This window comes from Myxocyprinus asiaticus, chromosome 16 (genome assembly GCF_019703515.2).
Source record: "Myxocyprinus asiaticus isolate MX2 ecotype Aquarium Trade chromosome 16, UBuf_Myxa_2, whole genome shotgun sequence".
In the NCBI taxonomy this organism is placed as follows: Eukaryota; Metazoa; Chordata; class Actinopteri; order Cypriniformes; family Catostomidae; genus Myxocyprinus; species Myxocyprinus asiaticus.
In genome coordinates, this window is record NC_059359.1 from 32387387 (window position 1) to 32406401 (window position 19015).

General features: G+C 36.8%; 1 protein-coding gene across 2 annotated transcripts in view; it reads right to left on the minus strand.

The window, feature by feature from the left end:
- Positions 1–19015, minus strand: part of LOC127454438 (cyclic AMP-responsive element-binding protein 5-like) — a 109578-nt gene that overhangs the window by 19535 nt on the left and 71028 nt on the right. The gene's annotated exons all lie outside the window — the stretch shown is intronic.

Consider the following 19015-nt stretch of genomic DNA (forward strand, 5'->3'; position numbering starts at 1 on the left):
GAAGTTACATGTACTTTAAGCTTGACTAGCTCAGATGGTAGGAAAATAAATACTTTTATTACAGAATTTACTTACAGGTTATAATTTTACGTTATAATTTATTAATGTGTTAAATAAACAGCCCTAGTTTAAATTGTTAATTGTTCAAATTAACAATAGTGACTTCTTCGAACATATCTAACTTTAATTGAACCTTCAACTGAAAATTAGACAGACGTATTAAGATCTAATATCTGTACCAAGACTGAATATATCAGAATCACTAGAGCTGAGGGGACATCTTTCATCCATTAACATACTTGACTTACTGGGGTCAGAGTGCACAGAAACACCTCTGACTGATTGGGCCACCTGTCAATCAACTCTGCCCTTACTTTGATTGGACCTGGGTAGCTGTGCACCTATCTCTCCCTCCTTCTTTCTCTGGCAGATTGTGTTGAGTTCCCACACGGTGGAATGCTACTGTCTGGGGCTGTGCTGCAGTAACAGAGGGGACAAGCACGGGTGCTCGACATCTAAAGCTCAAGTTGGATTCAGGTTGGCAGTGAGCCAGCTGTGAATAGAGGGAGGAAGGGAGGAAGAGAGGAGGGGTAATGGAGTGTCTCTCTCTCTCCTCCAAAGGAAGAACCATCAATCCAACCATCTTTTGTGGGATGTAGGGAGATCGCCCGCTATCAGCATACGTATGTAATCAGTCTGGCTCTAAGAAGGGCCCCAGAGTGCTGCACGGGGTCAGAGGCCAAATGAGCTTGTACACCACAACAGACTGAGTGAAACAGTACAAAGCAGGAAGTGAACACTTAACAGATACCTAATAACCACTATACATACTCTGTGACACAGAATACACAAGCTATCTGTTGAGATGGGCATCATGCAGCTTACTGTCTTTTTTAAATTTGTTGTCAGTTCTTTCTTTCTTTCTTTCTTTATCTTTTTTTCTTTAATTTTTTGTGAGTTCTTTCTTTCTTCATCAGATCTTTCTTCTTTCTTTCTTTAATCTTTTGTCAGTTCTTTCTGTCTTTCTTCATCAGATCTTTCTTTCTTCTTTCTTTTTATCTTTTTTTTGTCGGTTCTTTCTGTCTTTCTTTCTTCTTTCTTCATCAGTTCTTTCTTCATCGGTTTTTCTTTGTTTTTCTCTTCTTTCTTTCTCTTTCTTTTTCTTTAATTTTTTGTCAGTTATTTCTTTCTTCATCAGATCTTTCTTTCTTTCTTCATCAGTTCTTTCTTTCTTCATCAGTTCTTCTTTCTTTCTTCATCAGTTCTTTCTTAATCAGATTTTTCTTTATTCTCCATCAGATCTATCTTCTTTCTTTCTTTCTTCATCAGATATTTCTTTCTTTCATTCTTTCTTCATCAGATATTTCTTTCTTTCTTTCTTTCTTTCTTCATCAGATATTTCTTTCTTTCTTCATCAGATATTTCTTTCTTTCATTCTTTCTACATCAGTTCTTTCTTTCTTCATCAGATCTATCTTCTTTCTTTCTTTCTTCATCAGATATTTCTTTCTTTCATTCTTTCTTCATCAGTTCTTTCTTTCTTTCTTCATCAGATCTATCTTCTTTCTTTCTTCATCAGATATTTCTTTCTTTCATTCTTTCTTCATCAGATATTTCTTTCTTTCATTCTTTCTTCATCAGTTCTTTCTTTCTTTCATTCTTTCTTCATCAGTTCTTTTTTTTCTTTCATTCTTTCTTTCTTTCTTTCTTTCTTTCTCTCCTTATTAACTTAAAAAAAAATCCAGGGGACTGAGTTCTAATAACTCATATTTGATCTATGGGGATGAAATCTGACAAATCAAAACCAGAAAGTTTAGATTGCATTTATTAAAAAATGACCACAAACCAGTCTTGTCAACATGTCAACAGGTGCAATCAAGAGAGGAATAACAAAGTACTCTCACATAAGTACTATCTCAAATCTCCTCCAGATTAACGGAAAACTTTCTCTTCCAAATCTGTCAGGCAGAAATGAACAGAACAGGAAGACTTCAAGGATAACCTTTTAGTATTTATGTTACGTGTACATAATCTCTGATGACGTTAGCTGAGATCTCAGTTCAACACTCATGTGTGTTACTGAGTCTGACTCATCTGCCCTTCGTAATGAGGCGTAAACAGATATTTGAGTCGAGACTCTAGAGCTGAAACAGCAGCTGTATTAGCCTGTAATGATAGTGCCGTCTCGAACGCTGGCATAGCAAAACATCGAGTAAACAATCATTACTCTAACACAAGTGTTGGCCTGTTGAGAGTCTGTCCTTTAGAAGTGAATTCTCTTGAACTGTATGTGAAATAATACCAAGCATTTAAGCATTTGAAATGAAAACTGTAACAGTCCAAATTTTAATGAAATATTCAAATATTTTGAAAAATGTATATACTACTTACAATTATTTAAACATGTATCAATATTATAAAAACAATTTATATGCAAATGTAAGATTAAACAACATGAGAAAAATATACTGAAAACCTGTGCTCTTAAAATAGTACATAATAAATATACTGAAGTATTTTCTACTTTTTTAGAAGTGACTCTGATGTAAACTCCTCATGTTTAGACAGTTTATTGTATTATTTATTATTTTATACAGCTGTTCGCCTGTTTCAGCACACGCAGCTCAAGTGCGGAAATCTCCAACATGCCATGACTACATTATTTAAATAAATTCTTTATAGATTTTTCTTTATTTAAAAAATAAATGAAAAAAAAAAAAAACATTTGTGCACTGTTAATATCTTGCAATATAACTTTTTCTCATCACACTTCTTAAACAGAATTGTTAAGTAAAAACTGTTTGATTATGCTTCTTTTTCGTATCGTCTTCGTTATCATTGACAAATCAAAAAACCCTTTGTCAACTAACTTTTTTGTCAGTAATGTAGTTGATGAGATTAACACATCTTTATATATTTTAGATATATTACACTTTATTTTCTGAATATAATCGATGAAAAAGTGAAATAATCGGTATTTATTACTTTTGGATGGATAGAAATTCTGATCACAAAGTCTATAGACATATTTTCACTATTTTTTCAGTGCTTCCTGTACAACTGTTCTTAAGACTGCTATGGTGTTTAAAACAAAACAAATTGTGGTTGGCCACTTTGGGCAGTTTTTGGCCACAATAAGCAGCAATCTGAACCAGACTTTATGCTATCTTCAAAAATCACCCACTATCTTTCTTATTCTGTTATTTTGCTTCTACAAATCAATCATCAGATTTTATAGATCAATAGAGCACAGACATTGATCTACAATATTCAGTTTCATTCACGTGATGTGAATTCAATGTCTATCTGTCTGCAGTCATAAAATCAGCAATCGTTTAAAATCCTTCTCCATTTCACTGCAGATCTTTAGCCTTTCCTTTCTGACCTCTCATCTCTCTCAATCAGTCATTGCTTTTATTAAGCCTGGGGCATGATGTGTAATTGCACATAAATGGTATTTATTAATTGCCTCTTCCTTCGTGACACTCGTGTTTTGAATGATATCATCATGAGTGCATGGTGCATCTTGACAACAGACTGAGTTTGCTGCAGACAGGGGGATGACTTAATATCAATAAAAGACTCTAAGCAGAGAGGGAGGGTCACACCTGCTGCTGAAGGAGTAAATCTAACTGAATGAGGTAAGAGGCAAGAGGGAGCCCCTGGCTAGAAGTGGAGTAGGACATTGTAGTGTGTGTGTGTGTGTGTGTGTGTGTGTGTGTGTGTGTGTGTGTGTGTGCGTGTGCGTGATGCCATAGAGAGCCTTTCTGGAGTCTGCCAGACTTACTGCCAAGTAAACTCACTCCAAACCTGTCTAATACTCTTTCTGCCAATCTATTTATCTGTTTTTGCTCTTTCTTCTATCTCTTCTCTCATGTCTTTCCCATTCCCTGCCTATAACAACTATACCAGTGATTCCCTAAAGAGTACTTAAAGGAATAGTTCGCCCATAAATGCAAATTCTGTCATAATTTACTCACCCTCATGGTGTTCTAAACCTGTATAACTGCCTTTCTTTTGTGTAACACAAAAGGACATGTAAGGCAGAATAACAGTCTCAGTCACCATTCACTTTTATTGCATCTTTTTTACATACAATGCAAGTGAATGGTGACTGAGGCTGTCATTCCGCCAAAAATATTTTTTTTGAAACAACATGAGGGTGAGTATATATGATGACAGAATTTTCACTCCTGGGTTAACTATTCCTTTAAGTCCCAGGGGGTACTTGAAAAGATTTGGATTTTGATCCTATCCAACATAAATTATACCTTAAAATATTAGTACTGTCGATATTATAAAACTACTTGTACAACAACTAATAAAACAACTAATAGATTAAATGTAATTAAACCCTGGAATTTTTAAGTTCCTTTTTTTATTGACATTATTTTTTCATTGCAAAAAAGGGGAAATGGGTCTAAAATATACACAAAACAAACAAAAAGAAAATATTCAAGATGCATCTAAGTAAGGTGTGACTGTTGTCATAGTGACTGTGGCATTCGCTATCAGAAAGTTTTATCTAGTTTGAGATGAACTAGCTTCATCTAGTTCATCTAGTTACGAATTTGTGTTAATTGTTCATGAATCCATTCTTATATAAATTGTTTCACTGAATTAAATTAGTCAATTTACATAAGAATGTTTTTTTACATACAGTTTATACAGAAATTTGTTCTGCTCATGTTTCATAAATAAAACTCAATGTGTGCAAGTTTGATAAGTTTGTGTGGATGACACTCAGAATATAGTGTATGTGTTCTATTTAGTGATTCTGTTTTTCACCCACAAGTATAATTAATTTTTTAAGTCACAATAATAATAAAAATGATATCCATATGAGTTAATGAAACACATTTCTAATTTGGCACTGATGAAGTGGTACTTGTGGCTAAATGAAAAGGGCTGTGGGGGTACAATACGTAAGACAAAAAGGCTGGAAAAACAATGAAGTACACATTCTGTAGTCTGAACCGTGATAAACATCTCTGTTCTTTCTCCTTTCAACACTGTAAAAAGCGATAACCTCCGATTGTTACCTTAAGGAGCTATTTGCTTCTACCTGATGTAACCTAATGTATTCAGGTTGTTTCAGTGAACTTACAGAATATTTTTGACTTGAATAAAACCAGTTAATATAGATGTTACAAGAAGAATCACATTTTTTTCGGAAACTTTTTTTTTTTTCCAGATAACTTTCCATTTATCCAGCATGAACCAACCCAAATGTCAAAAGTTCAAAAGCCTTAGGATTCATTAAAAGCAGTTTAATAGAACAATAGCTTAAAACAAAAATTTATATGAAAGATTATCCTTTCATACCATCCGCACTAGTCATGGCTGTGCTGTTAAACACTTGTTTCCCACCACAGAGCAGGCTGAAATCAGAGGTATAAAGTATCCCGCACCAGAGTCCCATAGATTCACTGTCTCAGCCTCTAACTCTTAAGTCCTTCACCCCTTTTGGTCTGTACTGTGCTTTATGTTCACTCTCCCTCATTGCATAAATCTGAGCTGTAACTTTCCTGGCACTGGTTCCAGCTCTCTGTGGGCTCCAAGGTACGAGACGACCATCTATTTCTCCCTGTTCCCCCTGAACACTGATGCCAGACTCAATAAGGAACTTGCCCCCATCTCTCTCAGTCTAGAGCCCGCTGTGCCCAGCTGCACATGCCCCACTCCCTCCACCACACCCCCATTAGCTCATTTTTAAGAGCCCCCACCCCCGCTCGTCCCCTATAGCAAGACCCTGCCAACGGCTGTGAGCTAGAGACCACTTAACTGATTTCTTATGGGAGGGTTTCTGTGCAGGGAGAGGCAATCCGTTTGTTGGAAGCGTTGCAGTCAGACTGCACTGTTTGCCATGCTGGAACAACTGTAGGTCTGTGTCAGCTTTGCCAGGCTAATCATTTGGAACCAATTTAATTTGGCTTTATGGTGTTTTTGTCATGGAGCAAGAATCTTATATATGATGCAGTTAGTGAGAAAGATGACAGCGGGAAGGCAGCAACCTATAAGCTGGCACATGTGGCATAAGGACATTCACTCTTGTGAAAACTAAGAATCCTAATAATGTCAAAATACAGTGTTAAAAAAATTATGAGGTAACCTACAAATGTTCATTGGTTTTATTTAATTAAATAAAACATGTTAAATTAACCTGACCAATTAATTTACAACAACAAAATTAATTTTTATGGGTTAGATTAAGTAGAGGTAGATCTTTAACCTTGTGCGACCCCGTGTTCATATGCGTGGATGTTGTATTTTTATCCTGATCCTTTATTGACACAACATAAAACCTGATAACTAGAAGAAGATAACAAAGAAATTAGCTACATAAAAAGCCACCACTCAATGGCCGGCTGGGCAATAGCTACGGAGCCCAGTCAGGACCACCTAACAAAAGCAGACACAATCAGCTCGGCAGACAAGCTAATCAACGCAAGTGCGACTGCCGACACAAACATCCATCACTTCACCATGTAAATACAGCACAGCAGAGGCACAAGCCATCCCAATCAACCTGTATTACTTACAAAGTGCATCTTACAGACAAACACCATTTGAAACATGTCAGGGTCAAACGGTTGTACAAACAGAGCTGATTGCGCTCCCGGCATGGATCTGCGAGCACCAAGAGTCCACTTCAAAGAGAAACAGACAGCAAAGTTAATGTCCTCAGTATCAAACACATTAGCAACATGTGTTTTATTTAGAGAAACAGAAGCATCATCTGTGGCCCTCCTAATTAAGTCTTGGTCCCTTGATGAGGTAACTAGTCTTAGCAAATTATCTAATTTTAACATATTCAGCAAAAAAGTGCAATAACCAAGTGAAACCCATCACTTGAGCTAACAGCTAATGTGGCATATTTGACCAGAGAGATGAGTAGATAAATGTTGCTGAGGAGATATCAAATTAGTAAAAATTAAACATACGGTAAATAGCTGTGCACACAAATAGTGAGAGATTGCTTACCATCAGCCTTATGCAATGTTGTTCCTAATGGCCAGTCATGCTAATGATTTTGCTCTTATTCTCATTAAATAGCGCATCACTAATGCAATAAACTCTTTTCAGCCAAAGCGTTGAAGGAAAACTCTGGAGTTTGGAGTCTGAGCACAGAAGGGGCCTTAAACTGGGTAGATTGTTGGCGATCATCTCAGGACATTTGACAGGTTTACCAAGCTAGGCTTCATTAATGAGCAAACACATTCACAGCCTCTGAACCGTACTCAAAGGCTGCATGACCATACAGACCGTTACTGCAGCTAAAACAACACACTGCCATTAGAAGACATATAAACAATGCACATTTCCCAACCCTGCATCCATTGTGATAAAAACAGTGGCAGATTGCAGAACCAGTGGTTAAACAAGATAATCCCTTTCTTGCATTCACAAGGAAAGTCTGCAAGCAAAATGAGTCTAAAGAGAGTTCTGCCCCTGCTGAGTTGGATAAAGTAATTGTCATTTAGGTGCATGAAAACATGAATGAAATTACAGCATACCAATTAATTATTTTGCATTTTCTGAAGGATATAAGAGCACTTGCAAGGCAGCCAAAGAAAAGTGGTAAAGTTTCAGGTAAGCTTAGGTTAGGCTTTGTTCTGCTGGATACAGATGTTTAAATATATGCAAGAAAGACAAGGCCAATCACAATAGAGGGCAACAGTGCCCATCCAACTTTTGAGTAGTCTGGGTTCTGGAAGAATTTTTACCCATACATTTTTTTCATAGGCTTTTCATAAAATCCTCCATAAAAGAGTTGTAAGCAACCAGCTCCGAGGTGAATCACAACATTACAAAATTTGTTTTGAGGCAAAGAATTATTTGAAACTTGGACAAAAAACAAAGATACAAGACTGTGTACTTACTGTCTTTCATGAAGGTACGAACTGCAATCCTATTTAAGCATTACTATTGACATAATCGAATAAAAAAAAAAAAAAAAAAAAGATGGGAATATCTAAAACTATTGATTTTAGGTTGTTGATTATAAGCATAGAAACATAATTTTTTAAGTTTACTGCATAATATTCAGATATATACAAATATGTATATATGTAGTTTGAGGGTGAAGGGAGACAGACTCGATTGCGTCATTCACAGTGTTTCATGGAAGTGGGCACTCACTGCTGGACTTGTTTTGCGGGCTTTGTTGGCTGCGATTCTCTGATTGGTGGATCTTTCTCTGCTTGTAGTTATTCACCAGGAATTCCACTATTAAATGATTTTTACTCAATGAAGTTGAAATAATGTGAACTGATGGCTTCAACAATGGCAAATTCCACTATATTCCACTATAGCTATGTGAGGCTGATTAGGGCAAAATACACTGAAACATTAAAAGTTATTTTGGATAATAGAAATTGTTGTATTGATCAAGTCGCAGGAGTGCGGCTCTATTTGTTGTTCGCGACTCGAGTCTCAGTGTGTGCGTGTGTGTGTGTGTGTGTGTGTGTGCATATGTGTGTGTGTGAGCGTGTGTAAGTGCGGGGGAGACGAGGGAGCGCAAGGGCTCTTTTTAACTGAAATTGAAATAAATGTAGGATATTTTAGACATTGTTTGAAAGTTCTTAACCGATTTACTTAAACCAATGTCTTTGTTTTAATTGTTTATTTTGTTGTGGTAGCCTGTAGGGCTCTTCGAAATAACTGAAATAATTTGGCAAAGTGATATGGAAAAGTTATCTGGTCAAGACCTGGAACTACTTTATAGCCGTGCGTTTCCTTGAAAAAATAATTGCACACCTTAGAACATCCGTGAACCTATCAGAATCAAGCATTTAACAGACCCGTGGTATAAGCAAATAAACTCAGCAAAAAAAGAAACGTCCCTTTTTCAGGACACTGTATTTTAAAGATAATTTTGTAAAAATCCAAATAACTTTACAGATCTTTATTGTAAAGGGTTTAAAAGATGTTTTCCATGCTTGTTCAATTAATGAACATGCGCCTGTGGAACAGTCGTTAAGACACTAACAGCTTACAGACAGTAGGCAATTAAGGTCACAGTTATAAAAACTTAAGACACTAAAGAGACCTTTCTACTGACTCTGAAAACACCAAAAGAAAGATGCCCAAGGTCCCTGCTCATCTGTGTGAACGTGCATTAGGCATGCTGCATGGAGGCATGAGGACTGCAGATGTGGCCAGGGCAATAAATTGCAATGTCCGTACTGTGAGACGCCTAAGACAACACTACAGGGAGACAGGAAGGACAGCGGATCATCCTCACAGTGGCAGACCACGTGTAACAATACGTGCACAGGATCGGTATATCCGAATATTACACCTGTGGGACAAGTACAGGATGGCAACAACAACTGCCCGAGTTACACCAGGAATGCACAATCCCTCCATCAGTGTTCAGACTGTCTGCAATAGGCTGAGAGAGGCTGGACTGAGGGCTTGTAGGCCTGTTGTAAGGCAGGTCCTTACCAGACGTCACCGGCAACAATGTCGCCTATGGGCACAAACCTACCTTCGCTGCACCAGACAGGACTGGCAAAAAGTGCTCTGGTTTTGTCTCACCAGGGGTGATGGTCGGACTCGCGTTTATCATCGGAGGAATGAGCGTTACACCAAGGCCTGTACTCTGGAGAGGGATCGATTTGGAGGTGGAGTGTCCGTCATGGTTTGGGGCGGTGTGTCACAGCATCATCGAACTGAGCTTGTTGTCATTGCAGGCAATCTCAACGCTGTGCGTTTCAGGGAAGACATCCTCCTCCCTCATGTGGTACCCTTCCTGAAGGCTCATCCTGACATGACCCTCCAGCATAACAATGCCACCAGCCATACTGCTCATTCTGTGCATGATTTGCAAGACAGGAATGTCAGTGTTCTGCCATGGCCAGCAAAGAGCCCGGATCTCAATCCCATTGAGCATCTCTGGGACCTGTTGGATCGGAGGGTGAGGGCTAGGGCCGTTCCCCCCAGAAATGTCTGGGAACTTGCAAGTGCCTTGGTGGAAGAGTGGGGTAACACCTCACAGCATGAACTGGCAAATCTGGTGCAGTCCATGAGGAGGAGATGCACTGCAGTACTTAATGCAGCTGGTGGCAACACCAGATACTGACTTTTACTTTTGACCCCCCCCACCCCCTTTGTTCAGGGACACTTTATTCCATTTCTGTTAGCCACGTGTCTGTGAAACTTGTTCAGTTTATGTCTTAGTTGTTGAATCTTTTTATGTTCATACAAACATTTGCACATGTTAAATTAGCTGAAAATAAAGCAGTTGAAAGTGAGAGGACGTTTCTTTTTTTGCTGAGTTTATGTGTAAGAGAGAAGGCTAAACTGAATTCAGAAAGCAAATATTGTGATGACGTCATTGCTGTCAGTTACATTTTGAATGGTGAACATTCCACCAATGTAAGTCAATGGGAGATTTTTCAAACTTTAATGTTACATTTCTTGAAATGTATAAGCTGAATCATTAATAACACACCTAAGGCTGAAATAATCAACAAAACAAAGTTTGAATGGAGTATGTAGGTTAAGCGGTTTGGGATGAATGAATTGCAGAATTGTAATACTTAGGGGTAGGGATTTAAAACAAACCCTAACCAGAATGTTTGAGGAATATCAATATAGTGCTGCCTTGCAAGCACTGAAATTATTTACACAATTTCTTAATGAGGTTTAATGTTAGAAATGTGTATGATACATTCTATGAATAGTATATAGTGTTGGTAATCATCGCTAAACTCACTTTGAATATATACTATAATACAGTTACATGACATTTTCTAACACTGTTAAAAAAAGTAATTGTTGGGATCTTAATTAACATCTTAATACATTTTTAAAGTGAAAAATTTATTGTTTTAAATTTAAATTATTTATTATTCTAAGTATTTATTATGACTGGATCAACCTCACTACATTACAGTAGGTTACACCAATGAACGTATGTTTTTAAGACTCAGATCAGATAGCTATTGCACAGTCGCACAGTGTCACTTTTTTTAGTGAACAGTCTTGATGGATTGCTCTCTTTCTTTCTTTCTTTCTTTCTCCCTCCCTCTTTCTTTGTATGTTAACTCTGAATGTACAGCCCAGGCTCCACTGTGTTGCTCGTTTCAGCTGTGCGTTAGCTCATCATCCCTCTCCTATGACATCATCCCCCGACAATACCACCATTCATACAGATGTTGCTTACAAAACAAGGATTTAGTTCCTTATTCTGTAAACAGAGCCTCACACACAACCTGAGCTACAACCTTCCAGTGACAGAGTGATTGTGAAATGACATAATTTCAATTATACTGTAAGACTGAAGTAGTAAGACTGACTTACTGACTATAAGTCAGTCTATAAATGAGATTTTAAATGAAGATACATAAGTAAAATATACCACATTAAATAAAAAATAAAAAAACAATTGTTCATTGTTAATTTATGTTAGTTCATAATACATTAACTAATGTTAACTTATACAACTTTTCATTTTAAAAATGTTACATTAGTATATGTTGAAAAACTTTAACCAAGCTTAAAAATTATTGTTCATTGTTAGTTCACAATGTAGTTAACTAGTGTTAATGAATACAACCTTAATGTAAAGTATTACCAAATAGTTACATTGTAATTATATGTTTATTAGTATGGAGTACTTATGTAATTACACTATAATATAAACACTGTGATGCAGGGTTGTCCATGGTAGTATTGCAAGGGATCTGCCAAGTATTGTTTGATCTTAAACAAATTTTTGTGAAAAAATTTAAATGTGTTAAACAACTTTCAATATTAATTTCAGCCAAAACTAAAGTTGAGAAGATAAATTCAGCTAAATGTTTTGAGTAACACGTTAATAAATAAAAAAAAAGAACGAAAAGTAACTTTTCACTTAAAGTATGCCTTCAAGTATGCCTGTGTCTGGACACTTTTGCGTTCAGCTCTGATTCTTTGTGGATGAATGAGGGTTTGATTACATAAGCCTGAATTCCCATCTCTCTTATAAAGACTTTACATCACTTTGATAGCTGTATCCCTCGTTGAAATGTTTCTTTAAGAAAGGTTTCTTGTTTTTACTGCTCAAGCAAAAAAAAAGAGTACATTTACTGCATGCCAAGTATTATGTCATCTGTGTGGCGTGTGCCAGCGCAAGGGCCCTGGAGAAACAGAGCAAGAGCATATAGTATTCTTTACCTCGTAAAAAAACATTCCACCTAGCTTGATGCATAGTGACAAATTGATCATTCTTGGTAACGATGTAAACAATAGATAATTACTCTCGATAAAACAAAGAATTACAGATTTTTTAAACTGTCACTGGCATGACAAGTAAGACTAAAATTCCAACCAGGAGTCGTTATTTTTTCAGTTCCTTGTTACAGGAACTAGTATGGAGCAGCTACAGTAAAGGAAATACTCTTATAACAAGGATTTCTTATTCATTTTCATTTTTATTACTTATTTCTTTGTAGAGTTAGGTTCATTTACAAAATGAGAGTCTGTGAAGGTGATATTAATATCTTACCATGCCAAAATGGCTGTTAGAATCAGAAATAGTAGATTTCGTGAGGTTTCTGCTTAAAGGATTAGTTCACCCAAAAATTATAATTCTCTCCTGATTTACTCATGTTTAAGCCATCCCAGATTTGTATGTCTTTCCTTCTTCAGTCGAACCGAAAAGATTTTTATAAGCACACTTCAGCTCTGTTTGTCCATACAATGAGAGCGAATGGGTGCCATGAGGCTGCTGGCTGTTTGATGGTCCAAAATCATATTTAGGCAGCATAAAAGTAATCCACATGACTCCAGTCGATCAATGAATGTGTTCTGAAGCAAATCGATAGGTTTGTGTAAAAAGAAATAGATGATTAAAACTTTATAAGCTTCCTGCTAGAAGTCGACCATTCACAGAGCAATTGCGTGATGTAAGCATTCATGTGAGAAGTCGAAAGCGCACGCTTTGTATACAACAGAAGAACGAACGTCACGCGAGAGTTAGGACATTTCAAACAGCAATACAGCGGTGAGCGGAAGCAACGATTTAAAGTTAAAAACGCTTTAAATAGCGATTTGTTTCTTACAGAAACATATCGATTTGCTTCAGAAGACATTTATTGATTGACTGGAGTCATGTGGATTACTTTTATGCTGCCTAAATATGCCTTTTAGACCATCAAATATGCCTTTTAGGCCAGAAGCCTCACGGCACCCATTCGCTTTCATTGTATGGACAAACAAAGCTGAAATGTGCTTATAAAAATCTTCATTTTGGTTCTACTGAAGAAGGAAAGACATACACATCTGGGATGGCTTAAAGGTAAGTTAATCATAAGAGTTTTTGATTAACTATTCCTTTAAAGCAAGGGGGTGGGGGCGAAATACACTTTTATTCCATACACTGCCTGAAAAAAATAATACTTTATACAGTTTGCTTCTCAGGCATAATTTATCTTGTTTTAAAGATTTTTTGATATTTTACTCAAAAACAAAACAAAAATAATGATTGAGAATATGTGTTTTTGCAGTCTATAAACTAATTTTCAGTATTTCACAGATCAGTTTAGGCACAATTAATTTATACAGTGGCCCCAAAGAGTATCTGTACACTTGAGCCACACTTAAAAATGTATGAAGGTTATTGCTTTAGATAACAAAATATCAAACCAAGTGGCATTTATTTTAGAGAAATGTAGCTAAAAACAAATTTTTTAAGCACATCATTTCACATGATGTTCTTTAGTTTTTACATGATAAAATAAAAGATATTTTGTTCAAATTTAAGACAAAAGTATTTGGACACTTTCTGGTTTTCAAACATTAGTTGTTTAAACATTAAATGTCCATAGTAATTGTGATTAACAACATTTGTGGCTGATCTGCTACTCTGCTATGTGAATTTAAGGAAGGAGTCAAGTTAGTGAAAAAGGTTTGATGTCATTTGTTTCCAGAAGCAACTTGGTTTGATATTTCACATCTAATGCAATGACACTGTGATATTTTTAAGAGTTACCTAAGTGTCCAAAAGTGTCCAAATGCTTTTTGGGGCCACTGTAGCTTTAAGGAGGTATTTAAATATCAGTGTTTCAAAGGATGTTCTAAGCTCAAAGGTCATTGAGATACTACAATGATACGACGGCCAAAAACTCCTAAGGACTTTTCTTTTAAAACCCAAAACATGTCAAAACTTCAGCTGGCACATTCATAGGCTTTTTCCTATCTCTGATAAGAGTGTGTCAGGGCTTCCTTTTCCACAGACACAAGAACTTTCATCTCTCAAAACAGAGCAGATTGAAGAAAAAAAAAAAAAAAAAAAATACTTTCACAAAATGACCAGGCACGGAGCACATGTGCTGCCCAACAATTGCTTGGTTATGTGAGATAAATAGTATGTGTTTGGGTGTACGTCTACCCTTTAACCCTTAAACGCATACCTCGGGTCATTAGTGACCTGGGACCTCATTCCAACCCCTGTACCTCATCCATTTTTTGGAGTTGTGCCCACACCTCTTTAGTATTCCTCAATCTCTCTCTTATAAATAGTTTAACACAAAAAACAAAATGCCAAATAAATAAATAAATAATAATCATATATTTTTTTTATATAATGGTATAAGTACCAAAAGTGTATAAGGTCATTAGAGACCATAGGTATGTAAGAGTATCTTTTTTTTTTCTTTTGCACTTCCAGAAATGATATTTTTATGATTATTTCATATCTATATAAGTTTACTTTCACAAGATATCTATTTATTTGTTAATTACAAGAGAAATGAGTACTATTTTCATACAAATAAACACTATATCACATTAATTCTGTGCAACAGTGAATTATCACAATGGTGAATTATCAGTATTTTATATGCGTGAACACATACATAATATACATGTTATTTCTTACTCAAGGTGGAGCTGTTGTTTCAGTGATTGATTTGATTTTCATTTGACATTGACATTTGATGAAGAAAAAACATGGAAGTAAACTATAGCAAGTGTAACACATGAACAGTATGATATGACTATTGTCATTTGGGTGTACTACTGAAATGATATAAGTTATGCATCTATTTACACTCAATAAGTGCCTGAGAAAATACTTATGTGGCGCTTATGTGTATCTTCTGTATAGATTATGTGTTATGTGTAGTTCAATATGTTTTTCTCATGAAATTTCAGTGTGAAAGTAACAAATCCTGTTCTAGATTTGTCCTGATTTGTTGAATTTTCTCTTTGATAAGAAAAACATCAAAATACATCAAAATATTTTGTATTCTATTATTTTCTAATTGTCTTGAAAATATTTTGAAAATTTGACACTATCTGGGCATTTTGTAGATACATTTTTGACTGATATAAGTGCTGGATCTCTAAAGACCTGAATATGTGTGTTATCATTTAATTCCCATGCATTTAAGAGTTTAACCTGAAAATTAAGGCAAGAGTTTATTATTATTATTATTATTATTACTTGAATTTGTTAAATACTAAATAAATGTCTTGCTTGAACTTAAAATGTAAAATTGCCATGACTTAAAATACATTTTAACTTTTTTAACTGTAATGTGTTTAGATTGGCCAATATTACTGTATGTGCTCCATCTCATGTTGTCTATGACAAATGTACATGAAGTGCTTGTCTGAAACTACTGAAAATATCACAACAACACTCATAATACAACACACATGAAATATCTTAAAACACTACACCCAGACCTCAAAGCTTGGTTCTTAAAACACAACAAGAGTATTGAGGAGTAACAAACTCATCCTGACATCACAAGAGACATCACAAGTTAGTAAACATAATTAATGCTTGTTGGTTTGACATAAAAAAACAACAACACCATAGTAATAGAAAAGCTGCATCAAAATGCATTCCTTGTGTTCCAAAAAGTAGTTAGAACTTCGGAATAGCAAATACAGTAAAACAGTAAAAAAAGAAACCCTACAATAATCAGGTTTTTCAGCATTATTTACTTGAATGAAAATTAATTTTTTACAGGGATAAAATATCTCAGAATGGGGAAAAGAGTAAAAGAGAAAGAGAGAGAGAACTGCCTCTGTGAACTCACACACACTCATACACACTATATTTCACTCTCACCCCTACAGCAGAGCAACTATTGTACATCTGCCCAACACATCGAACAACTGGATATCTGAAACGTAAAATCAGTGACTTCATTAATAATAAATATCCTGCTGCACAGCCCAAGAGCAAAACAGCCACAAACACAAGAGGCTGCTCATCCGCATCTGGCCTGAGATAAATGACACCTTAGCCACAGAGCATGAAGACAGCACGGCACTCTGCCACACAATACTGTGTGCGTGTGCGTGTGTGTGTGACGATCTAACAGCAGTCCCGTGGGAACAAAAGCACTTTTAGCAGGGTTTTTATTTCACCGGAGAACCCCTGGCCCACCACAAAATCAATTTGGCTTCATTGGCCAAAGAGCACAGACACATGCACGCATGCACGCACACAGATGCACACTGTTCCAACATACTATCCCTTCAATCTCACACACTCACTCTCTCTGTCTTTCTCACAAACACAATCTTCAACTTTTCTTTGTCTCTCACTTTCTTTATGTTCTCTAGTTCGTCTCTTTCTCTATCTTGTGGCTGAGGGCTGGGTATGAGGTTACAGTGGGGGAGATATTTCCCATTTGGAGTAAGTCAACATCTCGGTATAATGAGATTAGGGCTGGATCTCCACATTGGGGTTATGCAGGGCTGGGCTGGGCCATGTGGGGGACACATGGCTCTGATCACCCCAGAACAGGTCACCTGATAGCAACCGTTACCATTATTTGACCCGCATGGGCGCGGATGCCATAGTAAATGTAAAAACAAAACTAAAGAAAATTGAAACAAAGGTCAGGATCTCAATAAAGTAATGTAATAAAAATATTATTTTATTAAATTTATTTAAATTCTAAAAATGCTAAATTTTTCTTGTATGGTTAGGATTAGAGCTAGTCTCTAGTACACTGTTAAAATGGTTAAGCTGCAATTGTTACCTTAAGAAGCTATTTCTACCTGATCTAACACTTAAAATTTGTTTTGATAGTGTAAACTAATGTATTCAGGTTGATTCAGTGTAAATATATTTTTGACTTGAATCATACCAGTTAATTTAGATGTTACCACATGAAGCATATTTTTTAGGTTAATATTTTTTTCTGTGTAATTCTAATTAGCTTTATATAAAAACAATAGAAGTCTATGGTATGTCTCCATTTAGATAGCGTAAACGTAAAGTAAACGTGTGTATACTGATGAGTCAAAACATTAAGACCACTCACTCAAATAATGCTGATCATCTCCTATCAAGGCCACATGTCAAGGTATGGGTAGATTAGATGGTAAGCGAACAATCAGTTCTCGTAATCAATTTGTTGAATGCAGGAGAAATGGTCAGGAGTAAAGACCTGAGCGACTTTGACAAGAGCCAAATTGTTATGGCCAGATGACTGGGTCAGAGCATCTCTGAAACGGCAATGCTTGTGGGGTGCTCCCGGTCAGCATTGGTGAGTACCTACCGACAGTGGTCTGAGGAGGGACAAACCACAAACCGGCGACAGGGTGTTGGGCACCCAAGGCTCATCGATGCACGAGGGCAACAAAGGCTATCTCATCTGGTCTGAATTGACAGAAGGTCTAGTGTGGCACAAGTCACAGAAAACGTTAATGATGGTTACAGGAGGAATGTGTCACAACACAGAGTGCATCACACTCTGCTGCGTATGGGTCTGGCCATTCATGTCACGTGCAATTTGACACGAGCCACCTACCTAAACATCATTGCAGACCAGGTACACCCCTTCATGGCAGTGGTATTCCCTGATGGCAGTGGCCTCTTTCAGCAGGATAATGCGCCCTGCCACACTGCACACATTGTTCAGGAATGGTTCGAGAAACATGATGAAGAGTTCAAAGTGTTGCACTGGCCTCCAAATTCCCCAGATCTCAATCTGATTGAGCATCTGTGGGATATGCTGGACCAACAAGTCCGATCCACGGCAGCTCCACCACACAACTTACATGACTTCAAGGATCTGCTGCTAATATCTTGGTTCCAGACACCACAGGACACCTTCAGGGGTCTTGTAGAGTCCATGCCTGTCCATGGGCTGTTTTGGCATCACGCGGACCACCAACAGCTTATTAGGCAGGTAGTCATAATGTTTTGGCTCATCTGAATACCCCTTTGTCGACATCAAAGGCAAAAGTGGTTAAGAGATGGGACACTTGAGACATTGACAGCTTTCTTGTCACGCTTGTTCATTTAGAGTGTGTGTGAACTGAAATAAAATTGTTGTTACATATTTGCATTCTTACAGATAATTACATTAGCCAAGATCCAAAGGCAGAGTAACCTGTGTTAAAATCTTCCTACACGATTGTTTTAGTGACTCTTTGAAAGCCTAAAACAAATGGCTCATGTGTCGGTGAAAAAAAAAAGGAATTTATAATTCAATTACAATCAGGGCTGAGAGAGGTGGAGAGAGGGGGGATGTGCCTGGAGTCCAGCCAGGGGACAGATAAGACTGCACATTAAAGAAATATTATGCTCCCCCTGCCCGTTACCATGGGAACAAACGAAAGGATTGAAAAATACACCGCGCGATCAATCTCCAACAGGACAGATATAAGGAGAGAGAGTTAAGTGCTCTTCGAATGCTCTTCCCACCATCAGAATCATCACTCATGCTTTGGCATAAAGACACACTCTCTTTCTTTCATCCTTTTATCTTGTATTGTTATTTTCTCTATTTATCTCGGGCTCCTCCTTTCTTGAAACATCTGTGTTCCCCTTTTTCTCAGAGCAAAATAATTAACTCCCTCCTGAGTCCCATTTCCAAATCCACAAATGCCGGATTACTACACTGTATAATTAGTAGATTATAATCTAATTACCAAATCTGTCTTCCTGATACTCTTGCAACCGCTATGAAGTTCAAATGAAATGTGCGAGCAGTCACATAGTTAATGGGATTTATGGTAACTGTACCAGAACTGGCAGATCCATGTCACAGCCC